The sequence below is a fragment of the Triticum dicoccoides genome, chromosome 6A (genome assembly GCF_002162155.2).
Source record: "Triticum dicoccoides isolate Atlit2015 ecotype Zavitan chromosome 6A, WEW_v2.0, whole genome shotgun sequence".
Lineage (NCBI taxonomy): Eukaryota > Viridiplantae > Streptophyta > Magnoliopsida > Poales > Poaceae > Triticum > Triticum dicoccoides.
This window is the reverse complement of record NC_041390.1, coordinates 294284673-294303796: the sequence shown is the minus strand read 5'-3', so window position 1 is coordinate 294303796 and position 19124 is coordinate 294284673.

The window sequence follows — 19124 nt, the reverse complement described above, 5'->3', positions numbered from 1 at the left end:
AAGAGTGTTCAATTGTGATCCAGGAGTGAATCACTGAACAGCGATCAAAATTATTCTTAGTGGAATAAGGAAATGTTTCTCGGTTATGGAAGTGACAAAGAATTCATCGTAAGGAGTTACGTTGATGCAAGATTTGACACCGATCTCGATGAGTTTAAGTCTCGATCTAGATACATATTGGAAGTGTGAGCGATTAGCTAGAGTAGCTCCGTGCAAAGCATTGTAGAAATAGAAAATTTGCAAAAATACATACTGCTCTGAATGTGGCACACCCATTGACTAAACTTCTCTCACAAGAAAAACATGATCACTCTTTGGTTGTTAATCACATAGAGATGTGAACTAGATTATTGACTCTAATAAACCCTTTCGGTATTAGTCACATGGAGATGTGAACTAATCACATAAAGATTTGAACTATTGGTGTTAAATCACATGGCGATGTGAACTAGACTATTGACTCTAGTACAAGTGGGAGACTGAAGGAAATATTCCCTAGAGGCAATAATAAAGTTGTTATTTATGTTTCCTTATATCATGACAAATGTTTATTATTCATGCTAGAATTGTATTAACCAGAAACTTAGTACATTTTTGAATACATTGACAAACAGAGTGTCACTAGTATGCCTCTACTTGACTAGCTCGTTAATAAAAGATTCTTAAGTTTCCTAGCCATGGACAAGAGTTGTCATTTGATGAACGGGATCACATCATTAGAGAATGATGTGTTTGACTTGACCCATCTGTTAGCTTAGCACGATGATCGTTTAGTTTACTTCTATTGCTTTCTCCATAATTTATACATGTTCCTATGACTATGATATTATGCAACTCGGGAATACCGGAGGAACACTTAGTGTGCTATCGAACTTCACAACGTAACTAGGTGACTACAAAGATGCTCTACAGGTGTCTCCGATGGTGTTTGTTGAGTTGGCATAGATCGAGATTAGGATTTGTCACTTCGTGTATCGGAGAGGTATCTCTCGGCCCTCTTGGTAATGCAGATCACTATAAGCATTGCAAGCAATGTAACTAATGAGTTAGTTATGGGATGTAACATTACAGAATGGGTAAAGAGACTTATCAGTAATGAGATTGAACTAGGTATTGGGATACCGACGATCGAATCTCGAGCAAGTAACATACTGATGACAAAGGGAACAACGTATGTTGTTATGTGGTTTGACCGATAAAGATCTTCGTAGAATATGTAGGAACCAATATGAGCACCCAGGTTCCGCTATTGGTTATTGACCAGAGACGTGTCTCGGTCATGTCTACATAGTTCTCGAACCCGTAGGGTCGGCATGCTTAATGTTCGGTGACGATTTGTATTATGAATTTATGTGTTTTGATGTACCGAAGGTTGTTCGGAGTCCCGGATAGGATCACGAACATAACGAGGAGTCTCGAAATGGTCGGGACATAAAGATTGACATATTGGACGACTATATTCGGACACCGGAAGTGTTCCGGGTGATTTCGGAGAAAACCAGAGTGCCAGAGGGTTACCGGAACCCCCCCCCCCCCGGGGAACTAGTGGGCCTAGATGGGCGTTGGTGGGGAGAGAGGGGCTGCCAGGGCAGGCCGCGCGCCCCCTCCCCCTTGAGTCCGAATTGGACTAGGAGGGGGGTGCCCCCCCCCCTTTCGTTCCCTTCTCCCACTCCTTCCTTCCCCCTCCTAGTAGGACTAGGAAAGGAGGAATCCTCCTCCTGCTAGGAGGAGAATGCGTCTCCCACATCACCTTAGTTCAAATTTGAATTACGGTCACTAAATGGCTACAAAATCAGTTAAATGTCTTTAAAAGGTCAAATGACTCCTAGAACTTTCCAAATTTTCACATTACAGTTGTAGTAGTGCATGTTAAACGTAGAAAAAATTTGAAGGCCGTAATGATTGAGGCAAAGGTGTCCCGTCTTTGTTTGAGATGGTGGCTATCATTTTGGAGGAAGACGACTTTGATGATCCGACTACGATCGTGCGAGGATGCCGCGCCTTACTAATCGCTAAACCATCTCTGAGAGGTTAATGACCATGCCGGAGCACGATCAACCTGACCACGAAGGTACGTTTTCCTGCAGGCAAATGAAGAACAAGCAAGAAACTAAGATTGCAATCTGGATATTGCGAATATAAGAGGAAAACTTTATTGATCATGGTGGGGTTCTATGATGCCTTTGTATGGTCATTGAACACAAACGAAGTACACGACGTTGCAGCTATGGCGAACTTTAATCTAAACAGAACCCAATGTCTAAGTGATGCCCTACGGCCGGCTGTATATATGGAGGAAGAGAGGGGGAATTTTGTTGCCCTTGGAGGAGGGGTCCGAAGCCAACCCTAACTCTTGTTTCCCCACACATACGGACTCTAAAAACAGCCTATACTTAAGTATTTCAAAAATACATGGGCCTGGCCCAATAATAAGGTGACACAACACCTAGAATAGCCTCTAGACGAAAATTATGAAGTGACATCTTGTATATATCGTCCAAGGCTTCATGCACTCCTTATGGTGGCTTCAAAGTCCTGAAATCATCACTTGTAACTCCGTTCTTGATCCCCTTGCACATGCCATCATCTCCATGCTCGGTCTTGATCCAGTGTTCATCCCTCTTATCCATGCCAGGCCCTTCATTTGCAAGCAAAACAAATGTATCCAATTTAGGTAGCATCATATTCTCATGAACACTAGAATCATTACCAAGAAACAGAAGTACCTGATAATTTAATTGGTGTGCGCGAGCTCTAGTATTTGGTCTAGTATGTATAGCAGTTGGGGCTGTAGGTGTAACAATGGTATTGATGTCCTCATCATCCTCCCCTTCTTGAAATGAAGTCGTCCTCGACGGAATCTCATCTTCCTCACCCAAATAAGGCTTCAAATCTGCAATGTTAAAAGTGGGACTAACCCTAAAATCTGTAGGCAGCTCAAGTTTATATGCATTATCATTTATTTTCTCTAACACCTTAAAAGGACCATCAGCACATGGCATTAGCTTTGATTTTCGCAAATTAGGAAATCTATCCTTACGCAAATGTAACTGTCGGTGTCAAAACCGGCGGATCTCGGGTAGGGGATCCCGAACTGTGCGTCTAAGGCGGATGGTAACAGGAGGCAGGGGACACGATGTTTTACCCAGGTTCGGGCCCTCTTGATGGAGGTAAAACCCTACGTCCTGCTTTATTATTCTTGATAATATGAGTAGTACAATAGTTGATCTACCACGAGATTGGAGAGGCTAAACCCTAGAAGCTAGCCTATGGTATGATTGTATGTTGTCCTACGAACGAAAACCCTCTGGTTTATATAGACACCAGAGGGGGCTAGGGTTACACAGGGTCGGTTACAAAGGAGGAGATATACATATCCGTATTGCCTAGCTTGCCTTCCACGCCAAGTAGAGTCCCATCCGGACACGGGACGAAGTCTTCAATCTTGTATCTTCATAGTCCAACAGTCCGGCCAAAGGATATAGTCCGGCTGTCCGGAGACCCCCTAATCCAGGACTCCCTCAGTAGCCCCTGAACCAGGCTTCAATGACGATGAGTCCGGCGCGCAGTGTTGTCTTCGACATTGCAAGGCGGGTTCCTCCTCCGAATACACCATAGAAGAGTTTGAATACAAGGATAGTGTCCGACCCTGCAAGATAAGTTCCACATACCACCGTAGAGCGAATAATATTTCCACAAATCTAATCTGCTGACACATTTTGGCAGCATGACATCATGCCAAGGCCGGGTAATTATTTGAACCATTCTTCTTGAACCAACCCCGCACATAATGCGAGGCGGTTTCTTGTCACGTCTTGTCAAAGCAGAGATCGTGTTCCCTTTATTACGGGATTCTCATTAATACGGACATGGGTAACCCAACCATGCCTAGGACTCCTAGATTTTAGGCAAGTCCCAAACGGTCACGAGGAGGATGGTTGATATTCACCCTCTTTATAAAGGGACAAGGCTTTTACTTTTTTCCCTCCCGTGCTCAATCGAATCCTTCCCCCGCCTGGAGTTCTAACACCCAAAGCCCAGGTCAGGTGCTTCGGACCTTCAATCATGTCTGGATCCAGCCTTCAAGGCCGGTGGATGCCTTCCTCCATCACGGACGAGGACATCAAGAAGTTGAGGGAGGCCAGATATCTGACCGCCGAAATTTTGCATAGGCTGCCCGCCCGATGGCAGGTTGTCCCTACTCCCGAACCCAATGAGAGCGTTGTGTTCGTCTCCCACTTCCTCCGAGGACTAGGCCTTGCTCTGGATCCCTTTGTTAGGGGTCTCATGTTCTATTACGGGCTGGATTTTCACGATTTGGCCCTGGATTCCCTTCACATCTCGTCATTTATTGTCGTGTGTGAGGCCTTCCTTTGCATTACCCCTCACTTCGGTCTGTGGCTCAAGACCTTCGATGTGAAGCCGAAGATGGTCAAGGGGCAGTACGCAGCGTGTGGAGGTGCTCTAATAAGAAAAATTGCTGATGCTCCATGGCCAAAGGTTTCCTTTCCAGAGGTGTCCAGATTGTGGCAACGGGAGTGGTTCTACGTCACAGCTCCGAGAAGTGCCAAGTGGGTAGCTGCCCCCGCCTTTCGCTCGGGCTCTCCACCACAACTGATGTCATGGATTAGCAAGGGGCTAAGCTGGGGTCCAGCCAAGGACGTGCCCATACTGCAGAGCCGTATCCAAGATCTCTTTGAGGGAGATTTCGGTCTGGTTATGGTAATGCAAGTCATGCTGGTTCGTCGAGTCCAGCCTTGCAAATGCCGGCCCCTTCGCATGTGGGAATTCAACCCATAAGGACCATGCACTATTCAGAATTTCCTCGGCATGACGCACGAGGAGATGTACAAATCTTTCTTCGGACCCCAAATAGAGTGTTCGGACACTACCGAGGACGTGGGCCTGAGTAGCAACCGCACCACTGCCCAAGTAAGTAATCCCATGGCTGAACACACCGTCCTTATATTTATCATGACATCATTCTGAAGAATCGCTCTTTGACCAGGAATGGATAACAAAGGCGAAGATGATCCGGTGTTCGGCCCCACTTCCTAAAGGCTTGGACAATCCGGTGCTGGAAAAGATGCTCGAGCCAGCACCTTGTCCGATGCCCTCAAAGGAAGAAGAAGGGGGGAATAAAGAGGGTGAAAGCGGGCCTCCATTGCCTATTCCAACCGAGGGAATGAGCGCCTGCGCGAGGGAGGATAACCGAGGGGAAGAATCTGACATCCTCTCTCCCCGGGGAAGGAAGAGGACTACCTCCGAGGATCCGGAAATCAAGGTTTCCAAACGGGAGAAGAAATCTCCGCCAGAGGGTCCTGGCTCGGAGGGTGTTCTTGCCGCACAATGTCCGCGCGGGGACCAGCCCTCTAACGAGCTGTAAGTAATCAAAAGGTATTTAATAGTGAAGATATCCTACCTTAGTTCTGAGAAAATAACCGAAGTATTTATCTTGCAGTTTGGATCTTAGCCCTTCTCAGCTGAGGTAGTCTTTGGGGGATCTTCTTCCGGAGATGATGCAGAGCGAAACGCTTCCCCCTGTCACACCGCCTTACGAAGCGGGCGACCCTAAGGTGTCGTCGCGGAGGGCTTCTCCTGATCCGGCAAGGCCAGAAGGTAATCATATGGCCACCCGAAGTCCTCAGGATTCGGCTCTAGAAGAGAGCAATCAAAATAATCTGGCATCGTTTGGTGCGCGGTCGGATGTATGGAGGGATCTGCTGGAGAAAGCGACTATCTCAGAAGAGCACCACACATTGATGGGTACGGTGATTAAAAGGATTTCGTCCGCCGAAAGCGGGCTGCATGAAGCCTTTATGAGTCTACTGACGGGTTTTGAGGTACGTGGAATGATGTACATTTTTGAAAGTACCGCACATTTTTAGATGTGCCCTGTGTAGATAGTAGCCCCTGAGACTCTGGTTGTTGTCGAAAACATCGGCAAACAGAGGATCATAGTCCCAGGTAATAACTAGAATGCCTTTATGTGCGGGTGGTGGAAGCTCTGGTGGCTAGCCAGACTGATGGGTATGCCGAACTAAAGCGGCAGCTGGATGCGGCAGATGCCAACATCGTGCTTGTCAACAAGCGGCGCGACGAGGCACAGGGTGAGTGACCTTTCTGGTGACCGTCACACAATAAGAGCAGCATGATGCCAGTATCTTTAATATGTTGTGACTGCAGATGGAGCGGCCATCGTGGAGACCCTGCGGGCGGAGCTTGCCCGAGCCAAGGAGCAAGCCAGGGGTAGCAATGCGGCTGCTTTGCAAGCGGCCGAAGAGTTAAGTGCCGAATAGACAACACATTGCGAGAGCAAAGAGAAAATGGCCCAGATGGCTATAAAGTTAAAAGATACTGCCGACCATTGACAGCTTCTTGAAGAAGAAAACCGGGCGAAGGCGACGGACCTGGAAAAGGCCATGATGGCAACCAAAGACACCTGCTCTACGATGAGAGCAAAAAAGGAGGAGCTGCGTCAAGCCAGGGATATTGCGGCTAGGAAACCCTTTATGCTGCGGAGGAAGTTTGGAGATCCTCGGTATGCCCCTCTGGACCGGCTATGGAGTTCGGCGGACGCATATCTGGACTTGGCGGCGAGTGCTGTCGATGCGGCCGAATACTTCCGAGATCAAACAGATCGTGAAGTGGACAAGCTATTTTTGTCACAATTTAACATTCCAGAGCGTCCGCTTCCATTGACTGATCGGCTTGCCGAATGGGCCGAGCTGAATAGATTGTCCGGACTCGCCATGAGGTCTGTTGTGGATCATCTGTGGCCGAAAGGCAAAGCCGAACATCTATTTTAGTTTGGTGCAGCAGTTCCTTGGTGCAGTGCCGCGCATTAGTGCGATGAAGAGGTTGGCATGCATAGAAGGCTTGCGGATGGCCCTTGCCCGTGTCAAAACATACTGGGCGGAGATGGATGCCACCACTATTGCGGCGCAGGGTTCGGCCATAGGCCGAGTGGCTGCCGAGCACTATTTTGAAGAAATTCTTGAAGTCACATGATGAGGACATGACTACCTTGGATATGACCAAAAATATTGCATATATGCATATTTGTCAGGTGATTTCTAGTGCAAACTATTCAATAATCTATTTATGTTATCCAGAACAAAAATACTTCACACACTTTTGTGTTTTGTCTAATTGCAGGTGTATGGGACATTTGTACAATCCACATATGAAGATAAGGAAGAAAGAGATGTTTATTTGCTGTCCAAAAAGTTCTCTCACGTCACTTTTGGCCCAAGAGAAGATAGAGTCCAAGTCTCTCACGTTCTGGATTCAGATTCGGACTGCACAGACATACCTGACTCAAAACGCACACAAGTTTTTCATACGGACTCCGAATTGGGTGATTCTTTTTTTGTTGGAAACTAGATTTCGTGCACTTTCCAACCCAATTGGAATCACCTTCAAATTCGTCCGGAGCGTTTAGTTGTGGACGGAACAATCTGATGCTGCAGCAGAATCCGAGTCAAACTACAAGTCCAAAGGTGTTACATCACCTCCACTTGGGCCCATTGGCCTTGTACGACCTAGATTTAGTTTTAGGCTGCATTGGGACGTCCTCCCACCTCCTTGGCCGCCACCCCTAGCTCCTATATAAGTAGATCCATCTAGTAGCTTTTCCTTGGGATTTGTTTAGTTAAAAGTTAGCCATTGCAACTTCGTGTACTTTGTTTGTGTCCAACGACCAGACCAAGACCGCTTACGGATCCCCACCATTATCAATACCTCATATATATTTGCAATATTCAGATTGCTTTATCATATTCTTGCTCGTTCTTCGATTGCTTGCAGGAATAGACCTTCGTGGTCAGGCTGACCGTGCTTCCGGCATCGTCAGTAACCTCAGGAGATTGGTTTAGCGATTGCTAAGGCGCAACGTCGTGCACGTTTGTAGTCGGATCGTCAAAATCGTCTCCACCAAATCTGATGAGGACATCAATACAATTGTTACACCCACAGCCCCTGCTGCTATACATACTGGACCAATTACTAGAGCTCGTGCACGCCAACTAAATTACCAGGTACTTTCGTTTCTTGGTAATGATTCTAATGTTCATGAGAATATGATGCTGCCTAAATTGGATACATTTGTTTTGCTTACAAATGAAGGGCCTAGCTTGGAGAAGGATGAACATTGGAGCAAGAACAAGCATGGGGATGATGGATGCGCAAGGGGAACAAGAACGGAGTTACAAGTGATGATTTCAGGACTTTGAAGCCACCATAATGGGTGCATGAAGCCTTGGACAAAATATACAAGATGCCACTTCATAAATTTCGTCCCGAGGCTATTTTAGGTGTTGCGTCACCTTATTATTGGGCCAGGCCCATGTAATTTCGAAATACATAAGTATAGGCTATTTTTAGAGTCCGTATGTGTGGGTAAACAAGAGATAGGGTTGATTTCGGACCACTCCACCAAGGGCCACGAAATTCCCCCCTCTTCCTCCATATATACAGCCCTTAGGGCATCGTTTAGACTTTGGGTTTTGTTTAGATTAAAAGTTCGCCATAGCTGCAACTTCGCGTACTTCATTTGTGTTCAACGACCAGACAAAGGCGTCACAGAACCCCACCTTGATCAATAAAGCTTTCATCTTATATTCGCAATATCCAGATTGCAATCTCAGTTTCTTGATTGTTCTTCGTTTGCTCGCAGGAAACAGACCCTCGTGGTCAGGTTGATCGTGCTCCGGCGTGGTCAATAACCTCTCAGAGTTGGTTTAGCGATTGCTAAGGCGCGACGTCCTCGCACGTTCGTAGTCGGATCGTCAAAGTCGACTTCCAACAAAGCGATATCCATCATCTCATCGAAAGACGGGACACCTTTGCCTCTATCAAGTGGTATCAGATTTCCAGGTTGCTCGGTGAGATTTTACAGTTTTTCGTAGTTTAGATCGAGTCTGTTCTTCATACCTACAGTCCACGAAAAAGCCACACAAAAAAAAATTAGGGTTAGTTCATCATATCCGAACCAAGCTAAGCCTTTGCATAATCTTTTTAGGGTTTTGCTTTGTTGAATTTGCGGTTGCATCGTCGGTCTAGTTGCTGGTCTTAGAGTCTAGTCTTTTAGAGTTTCGAGTTCTGGTCATAAGTTGTCACGCCGCCGCCGCACCATCATCATCGCCCTGCCATGTACCACCACCGCTCCGAATTCGTATCCATATACCACCACCAATCCGTGCCCATATACCACCACCGATCCATATCCATATACTACCACCGCTACCACCACCGCTGCCATATACCACCACCATATATCCACCACCAATCCGAGTTCCTTGCTTATTAGGTTTGTTTTCGGGATCCATCTAGATTCCGGTTCGTGTTTCCTTGCCGGAGTCGGGTAGCCACGCTCCGTTTAGGCCCAAAATTTTTCGAAAACGCATTTTTAGAAAAAATTTCTGGCTATCCTATTTTTAGGTGTTTCTGAGTGTTTTGAGACAGGTGCCATTATAGGAAGTTTTTTTGACCCGTCTCCAGTTTTTGGGTCCGGGCAGTCGAAAAAAAAAATTGGTCGAAAAATTTCGTGCCCATCCTGTCAGTTTGAGCTAGGAAGAGTTTTGAGATACTCGCCATTATAGTGATTTTTGGCAAAAAAAAAGAGCGCAAAAAAAAAGAGCGCAAAAAAAAGAGCGAAAAAAAAATTCAGAGTGTGCTTTTCCCTTGTTTACGTGCCGCGCCGTGATTTTGTTGGTGTTCTAGGCTCGCGTCTCTAGCATAGTCTAGCCTAGGACCAGCACAGTACCGTCGTTGAGCGTTTATTCAACTTTGCATCTCTGAATTGATTATTGCTGACCCTTTTTGCTACCATAGTATAAGCCTTCCCAGCTCCACATACATCTACGTCGTGCGTTTGACTCTCCCTGGTAATCGCTCTATCCAAGCTTTGAGAGTTTTGACTACAACGGTTGCCGATCACCGCCTGTTGCTGGGTAAGAACTGGTAAGAATTTGAGTTTTGCTTGACGGATTTGTGACACCCACCACCACCACTTGTTCGTAGTCTGTAGGATCATATTCTTGTGTGTTTCTATTGCTGCTAACCATGCCAGGATCACAAGCCGACGAGATTGACTGGGAGAATTTATCGAACAAGGAGCTTCATGATAAGTTTCAGCAAATGATGACTGAACAGGTGCAAGATGTGCTGAACAATTTTGAAGAGGCCATGGAGAAGATCACTGGCTTTGAGAAGACGTTCGAAACAAAGCTCGATAACAAGTGTAATGAATTGCTCGCGCGTCTTCCACCACCACCATCCGCTGCAGCTAACGCACCTCTCCAACAGCAACAACAACGACTACCTCCACGTCGCGAAGCAGACCTCCGCCGAGCAAGCCGTGTTCCTCTTGCGTTTGGCCAAACTGTTGGTGCTGCTGTTGATACTTCTGTGGCTCCTGCTGCTGATGCGGAGGAGGATGATTATGTGGGAGATTATGAGGTTGATCAAAATCAACACTACGTGCAGCCACCTGTACCACCACCAACAGGTCGACCTCAGGTATATATTCGTAATGGTAGGCCTGCACCACCACCTCAGGTACGAGATGAAGTCCATATTCCTAAACTGAAATTGACTATTCCACCATTTGAGGGTAGATATGTTCCTGATATATATCTTACTTGGGAGTTAGAAACTGAACAACGATTTACATGTTTACAATATCCTGAGGAGAGACGAGTTGCTGCTGCTGTTTGTGCTTTCACAAGTTTTGCATGTGTATGGTGGTCTGAACATTGTAGATTATATCCTATTCCAACTACTTGGGCTGCTTTGAAAACTGCTATGCGTACGCGTTGGGTTCCACCATATTATCAACGTGAATTGCTTCAAAAATTGCAGCGTTTAAGACAAGGAAAAAATTCTGTAGAAGAATATTATCAGGAATTACAAACTGGCATGATTAGATGTGGTATTGTTGAGGAGAATGAAGCTATGCTTGCACGTTTTCTGGGTGGATTAAATAGAGAGATTCAGACCATTCTAGACTATAAGGAGTATACTAATATCACTCGTTTATTCCATCTTGCTTGTAAAGCTGAACGTGAAGTGCAGGATCGACAAGCATTGGGGCGAACTAACTTTTCTGCAGGCCGACCTTCATCATGGACACCACGTGCATCTTCTACTTCAACTGCACCAGCACCTCCATCAGGTGCCACCTCCAGCCGTGATACAAGAAAACAGGCACAACCACCTGATGAGGACATCAATACAATTGTTACACCCACAGCCCCTGCTGCTATACATACTGGACCAATTACTAGAGCTCGTGCACGCCAACTAAATTACCAGGTACTTTCGTTTCTTGGTAATGATTCTAATGTTCATGAGAATATGATGCTGCCTAAATTGGACACATTTGTTTTGCTTACAAATGAAGGGCCTAGCTTGGAGAAGGATGAACATTGGAGCAAGAACAAGCATGGAGATGATGGCATGCGCAAGGGGAACAAGAACGGAGTTACAAGTGATGATTTCAGGACTTTGAAGCCACCATAATGGGTGCATGAAGCCTTGGACGAAATATACAAGATGCCACTTCATAAATTTCGTCCCGAGGCTATTTTAGGTGTTGCGTCACCTTATTATTGGGCCAGGCCCATGTAATTTCGAAATACATAAGTATAGGCTATTTTTAGAGTCCGTATGTGTGGGGAAACAAGAGATAGGGTTGATTTCGGACCCCTCCACCAAGGGCCACGAAATTCCCCCCTCTTCCTCCATATATACAGCCCTTAGGGCATCGTTTAGACTTTGGGTTTTGTTTAGATTAAAAGTTCGCCATAGCTGCAACTTCGCGTACTTCGTTTGTGTTCAACGACCAGACAAAGGCTTCACAGAACCCCACCTTGATCAATAAAGCTTTCATCTTATATTCGCAATATCCAGATTGCAATCTCAGTTTCTTGCTTGTTCTTCGTTTGCTCGCAGGAAACAGACCCTCGTGGTCAGGTTGATCGTGCTCCGGTGTGGTCAATAACCTCTCAGAGTTGGTTTAGCGATTGCTAAGGCGCGACGTCCTCGCACGTTCGTAGTCGGATCGTCAAAGTCGACTTCCAACAAAGCGATATCCATCATCTCATCGAAAGACGGGACACCTTTGCCTCTATCAAAATCGATAGTTATCATCTCATCGAAAGATCGGGACACCCTCGCCTCTATCAAGTGGTATCAGTTTTCAGGTTGCTCGGTGAGAATTTCCAGTTTTCCTAGATTAGATTTATTTTCTTACCTATTGTCCAAGAAAAATCCACAAAAAAGAGTTAGATCTATTCATCCTTTGTCCAAGCCAGTCTGAGCCTTTGCAATTTTCTTTTCATTGCTTGCATAGTTGAATTATCGGTTGCATCGTCGTGTCGAGTTGCTGGTCTTAGTGTCTAGGTCGTTTAGAGTTTCGAGTTCTGTTCACATTAGTCATGTCGCCGCTGCATCGTTATCCCTTCCGCTGTCCACCACCCATCCATCAATTTCCTCCACGTGCTACCCACCGTTCATTGTCATATCATAGTTGAGATCGTTCACATCTTCGCCTGATCGAATCTGCATCTTATCTAGTTTGTCTTGGAAAGAGGGAGAAAAAGAAGATAAAGAAAAAGAAGAGAGAAAAAAGAAAAGAAAAAAAAAGAAAAAGAGGGAGAAGAAAAAGAAAAAAAAGCGTGAGGAAAAAAAAGAGAGAAGAAATTTTTTTTTGGATCTATCTAGAATCAATCTCGTACCTGAATTCGGATTGGAATTTGTTTTGCGCACAGTTCAGTAAAACAGGTGTATCTTCCTCATACGTAGTCCGTTTTGGCTCCGTGAGTACTCAAATTGAAGATAGCGACGAGCCGCATCTAAATAGTTGCAGCAGCATGTTCAATATTTGACACCTCAAAATCGGCTTCTAAATAGGTCTTTTTGCCTCCGAAGTTCGTGAACACAGCTTGTTCCAATTTTTCAGGCCAGTTTTAGAATTCTTTGACTCCTCATATCAATTCGGAATTGAGTGATTCTTTTTGCATTGGAAAGCTTGAGTTAGTAGCATTCTTTGAAAAAATTTATCAGAAAATTGTCTCAAACGTTTCAAGAGGAAAGTTGGAGAGAGAGTTGTTGTATATCCTGCTTGGCAGTTGTTTTTCATCATTATCTTCACTGCCGATGTGATCTTTACTTATATCTTGCTATCAAGAGCTACTTAGTATCCTTCATTGATGCTAGTTGTGCTACGCCGTGACCTTATTAGTGTTCTAGGCTCGCGTCTCTAGTCCGGTCTAGCCTAGGACCAGCACAGTACCGTCGTTGAGCGTTTATTCAACATTGCATCTTTGAATTGATTATTGCTAATCTTTTGCTACCATATATAGCCAACCCATCCCCACATACTTCTACACCATGTATACGTACGCTCCCCTGGCAATCGCTTTACTCAATATTCGGAGTTACTTGACACCGCTGGTTGCCGATCACCGCCTGCTGCATGGTAAGAACTTGTAAGACATTGATATTTGCTTTACTGTGAGCGTTTTACCACCACATCCTAGTAGTTATAGGAACATTATTTTTGGGTTTTGTTTCTTGTTCTACTAATCATGACAGGATCCAGAGTCAATTCATGGGCTTTGTCGATCGCGGGAGACGTGCCACCACCTTTGCAAATACCACAACCGTCACGAGAGGTGCACAAACATCCAAATGCACATGATCAGGTTAATGTATCTATACCACCATTTAATGGCCGTTTTAAACCTGCTTTATATATTGAATGGGAGTTCGACATAAAAAATATATTTGCTTCCCATAATTTCAATGAACATAAAAAGGTTAAGGTTGCGGTTTGGTGGAGTGAATATTGTCGGTTACACCCTGATTATATACCTACTACTTGGGATGATTTGAAACTTGCCATGCGACATACTTTCGTCCCTGCTTATTATACTCGTGACATGATTAAGAAGTTGCAACACTTAAAACAAGGTAGTGAAACTGTAACAAAATATTATGATGATTTACAAACTACCTTGTTGCATTCCTCTTTAGAAGAAAGTGAAGATGATTTTATGGATAGATTTTGGGGAGGATTAAACCGTGATATTCAAGAGATACTAATTCATGAAGAGTGTTATCCTATGGACCATTTGTTTCATCTTGCTTGCAAAGCTGAACAGGAAATAAAACGACGTGTTGGCCATGAGGAGAACAAGCGCACGGTGCACATTCCAAGAGTTGATATGATTGTTCCTTCAACTACTAGGCATACTATGACAACCACATCCGTTGTTGTCAGGACTACATCACCTCCACCATGTGACACATCGCCCCCGAGAGTGGCTACATCATCTGAGTTGGTCATAAGAGGTAATGACAAAGGTACTGATCTTCCATCTCTACATGAGAATGATGAATGCCTTGTCAATTTGAATGCACCATCTGATGAGCTACCCACTACTTTGATCACACCACCTATTTTAGAGGACTACGTTGATAATTTGACTTTGCCATGTGATCAAACAACTGAAATACCAACAATTTTGAGTGCACCCATTGAATTAACTATTGATGCAAAAGAACCAATGTTTAATCATTTTGATATGACCTCTAATCTTGGTGATGATTCTGTGTTGAATGACTTATTGCATGTTTGCTTATTTAAGCATGTTGTAGCATGTAAATTTGATGCAAGTAAGGTTTATTCACCAATGTTGGGATGGTTTAATGATGAACATTGTCAATCTTTTGAAATGAATAAGAGCTTCACTTATATGTGCAAACTGAGTTGCAATATTTTCATGCCTTCTACTTCTTGTGCTAATTTTTCGGCTTTAGATTTTATGAACTATGCAAGTTACTCATCTATTCATGTGTCATATATGCAAAAATCAAGGGAAGTAAAAATGGATGACATATACATATACAACATGTACACCTTGTCTCTTTTGTTAGCCACATTTCAGATTAAGCAACGCCGAGGACGGCTTTATTTTCAAGAAGGGGAGGATGATGAGGACATGAATACCTTGGATATGACCAAAAATATTGCATATATGCATATTTGTCAGGTGATTTCTAGTGCAAACTATTCAATAATCTATTTATGTTATCCAGAACAAAAATACTTCACACACTTTTGTGTTTTGTCTAATTGCAGGTGTATGGGACATTTGTACAATCCACATATGAAGATAAGGAAGAAAGAGATGTTTATTTGCTGTCCAAAAAGTTCTCTCACGTCACTTTTGGCCCAAGAGAAGATAGAGTCCAAGTCTCTCACGTTCTGGATTCAGATTCGGACTGCACAGACATACCTGACTCAAAACGCACACAAGTTTTTCATACGGACTCCGAATTGGGTGATTCTTTTCTTGGTTGGAAACTAGATTTCGTGCACTTTCCAACCCAATTGGAATCACCTTCAAATTCGTCCGGAGCGTTGAGTTGTGGACGAAACAATCTGATGCTGCAGCAGAATCCGAGTCAAACTACAAGTCGAAAGGTGTTACATCACCTCCACTTGGGCCCATTGGCCTTGTACGACCTAGATTTAGTTTTAGGCTGCCTTGGGACGTCCTCCCACCTCCTTGGCCGCCACCCCTAGCTCCTATATAAGTAGATCCATCTAGTAGCTTTTCCTTGGGATTTGTTTAGTTAAAAGTTAGCCATTGCAACTTCGTGTACTTCGTTTGTGTCCAACGACCAGACCAAGACCTTTTACGGATCCCCACCATTATCAATACCTCATATATATTTGCAATATTCAGATTGCTTTATCATATTCTTGCTCGTTCTTCGATTGCTTGCAGGAATAGACCTTCGTGGTCAGGCTGACCGTGCTTCCGGCATCGTCAGTAACCTCAGGAGATTGGTTTAGCGATTGCTAAGGCGCAACGTCGTGCACGTTTGTAGTCGGATCGTCAAAGTCGTCTCCACCAAATCGATAGTTATCATCTCATCGAAAGATCGGGACACCCTCGCCTCTATCATCACTCGTTCGATAGAGGCCCAGTGCTCGAAGAATATTATGTTTAATTGACATGTATTCCCATTGTAAAAACAATGTTTTATTAAGTTTATAAAGGCTGTATTTATACTTTTTCCCGAAAGTATTATGATGCCTCATGTGCGGCCATTTATGTATATATGTATATCACCTGAAAGATTGCAGTCGTCGGCTTCAGCCCCCACGCATATAATGCGGGGGTGTAATGCCCTCGATGCGGCTATATCTCCCACGTGTCGAAGCACGACTTAGAGGCATAACCGCATTGAAAGCAATGTCGCAAGTGAGGTAATCTTCACACAACCCATGTAATACATAAGGGAAAAGATACATAGTTGGCTTACAATCGCCACTTCACACAAATACATGAATAAAGCATTACAACATCCAAATACAATCAAGGCCCGACTACGGAACCAAAATAAAAGAAGAACCACAAAAGCGACAAGGTCCCCGATCGACCCCAACTGGGCTCCACTATTGGTAAACTAGAACGAAACAACACAAAGGACAAGATCTTCATCGAGCTCCTCCTTGAGCTTGGTTGCGTCACCTGCTCGGTTCAACAGCACCTGCAAACTCGTTTTGGAAGTAACTGTGAGTCACGAGGACTCAGCAATCTCACACCCTCGCGATCAAGACTATTTAAGCTTATAGGTAAGGTAAAGGTATGAGGTGGAGCTGCAGCAAGCGACTAGCATATATGGTGGCTAACCTATTCGCAAAAGAGAGCGAGAAGAGAAAGCAAAAGCACGGTCGAACAACTATGATCAAGAAGTGACCCTAGAACAACCTACGTCAAGTATAACTCCAACAAGCGTGTTCACTTCTCGGACTCCGCCGGAAAGAGACCATCACGGTTACACACGCGGTTGATGCATTTTAATTAAGGTCAACTTCAGGTTTTCTACAACCGGACATTAACAAATTCCCATCTGCCCATAACCGCGGGCACGGCTTTCGAAAGTTCAAATCCCTACAGGGGTGTCCCAACTTAGCCCATCACAAGCTCTCACGCTCAACGAAGGATATTCCTACTAGCGGGAAGACCCGATCAGACTCGGAATCCCGGTTATAATACATTTCGACAATTGTAAAACTAAACCAGCAACACCGCCCGAATGTGCCGACAAATCCCGATAGGAGCTGCACATATCTCGTTCTCAGGGCACACTCAGATGAGCGCTCCATACAACTAAAACCCGAGGGGGCGCTGCACAGGACTCTAGTTTGGACCAACACTCAGAGGAGCACTGGCCCGAGGGGTAAAGTAATGATGACCCTCAGGAGCGTGACTCCCAATAGAAAAGAAAAGGCTAGATGGCAAATGGTAAAACCAATGTTGGGCATTGCTGGAGGAGTTTTATTCAAGGCGAACTGTCAAGGGGTTCCCATAATAGCCCAACCGCGTAAGGAACGCAAAATCCGGGAACATAACACCGATATGACGGAAACTAGGGCAGCAAGAGTGGAACAAAACACCAGGCATAAGGCCGAGCCTTCCACCCTTTACCAAGTATATAGATGCATTAATTAAATAAGAGATATTGTGATATCCCAACAAGTAAACATGTTCCAACAAGGAACAACATCTCCATGTTCCAACAAGGAACAACATCTCCATGTTCCAACAAGGAACAAACTTCAATCTTCACCTGCAACTAACAACGCTATAAGAGGGGCTGAGAAAAGCGGTAACATAGCCAAACAACGGTTTGCTAGGACAAGGTGGGTTAGAGGCTTGGTTCAACAATATGGGAGGCATGATAAGCAAGTGGTAGGTATCGCAGCATAGGCATAGCAAAAGAGCGAGCATCTAGCAAGCAAAGATAGAAGTGATTTCGAGGGTATGGTCATCTTGCCTGAAATCCCGCACAGAAGAAGAACGAGTCCATGAAGAAGACAAACGGACGTAGTCGAACGGATCCTCACAAACACAACGTTATCGGAACCAACCCGAAGAAGCAACACCGAAAAAGAGCAAACAACATAGTAAACAACCACCACATAATCATGGCATGATGCACAATCAAGTATGATGCATGTCCGGTTTAATGAAGCATGACATGGCAAAATGCACAAACAATCCTACAAATTAAGTGGAGCTCAACGTGCAATGGTGGATACTGACGAAACACCACGACAACTTATTTAGTTCTCTCTCGGTTACTCACCAATATTAAATGTTGTTAGCATGGCAAGAGGGTGAAGCAAATAAAATCTACCTATCTAGTCAAGTTTAAATGAGGCCGGAAACAACGAACAGCAATTTCGGAAACTCCTCATGTGCATGTTTTAAGGTTTGGTACTGTTCTTCCCTAAACAATATTTTATGGTTAATAAACATGCAAAGTGATTACACCATGTTAAACTAGTCAAAATTCTACCCCATTGACATATAAAGTTTATTAAATTCAGAGCTACAGTTAAATAGTTATGAATTAAATCATTTTAGCAAGTTATTTAAGCAAATTTAAACAAACAGCATTTTAAACATGTTAAACATGGATGAAAGTTGGATATTATTAAACTATATGAAATTCTAAGCAAGTTTCATATTAAGTTTGTTTTAATCCGATGCACGGTTATTTACTTGTGAGCAAATTAAAATAATGGCATCCTCCTGTAATTATGCATGCATTGGAAAGAAAAAACGCACAGATTGGAAAAAGAGCTACACGGGCTGAAACTGGATCTGGCAAGGGTTGCTCACATTGGGCCAAGCCCATCTGAGCCTGGAGGCGCATGGCGCGGTGCGGGCAGGCCGCGGAGGAGGCTGGTCCCTCCTAGCGCTGGCACGGAACTGGGCCTCGCATGGCCCGGCTGGCCCACGCGCGGAGGCGAATGGTGCTGGGGGTCGCCGTCCTCCTCTGCTCGATGCAGAGGCAGAACCAGGCGCGGCGGCGCCCGCCGGCAATGTGGAACAATGGCGCGGCAGGGAAGAGCTCCGGCGAGGTCGGGGATGGATGGATCCGGCCTTGGGGCATCAGATCTGACGACGAGGACGGTCAGGGGAACGAGCGGCGAAGGTGGTGGACTCCGGCGAAGGTCAACGAGGCGAGGGCGAGTGGAACTTCGTCTGCGATGGCGCCCTGCGCGGGAGAGCGAGAGAGACGTGAGCGAGAGG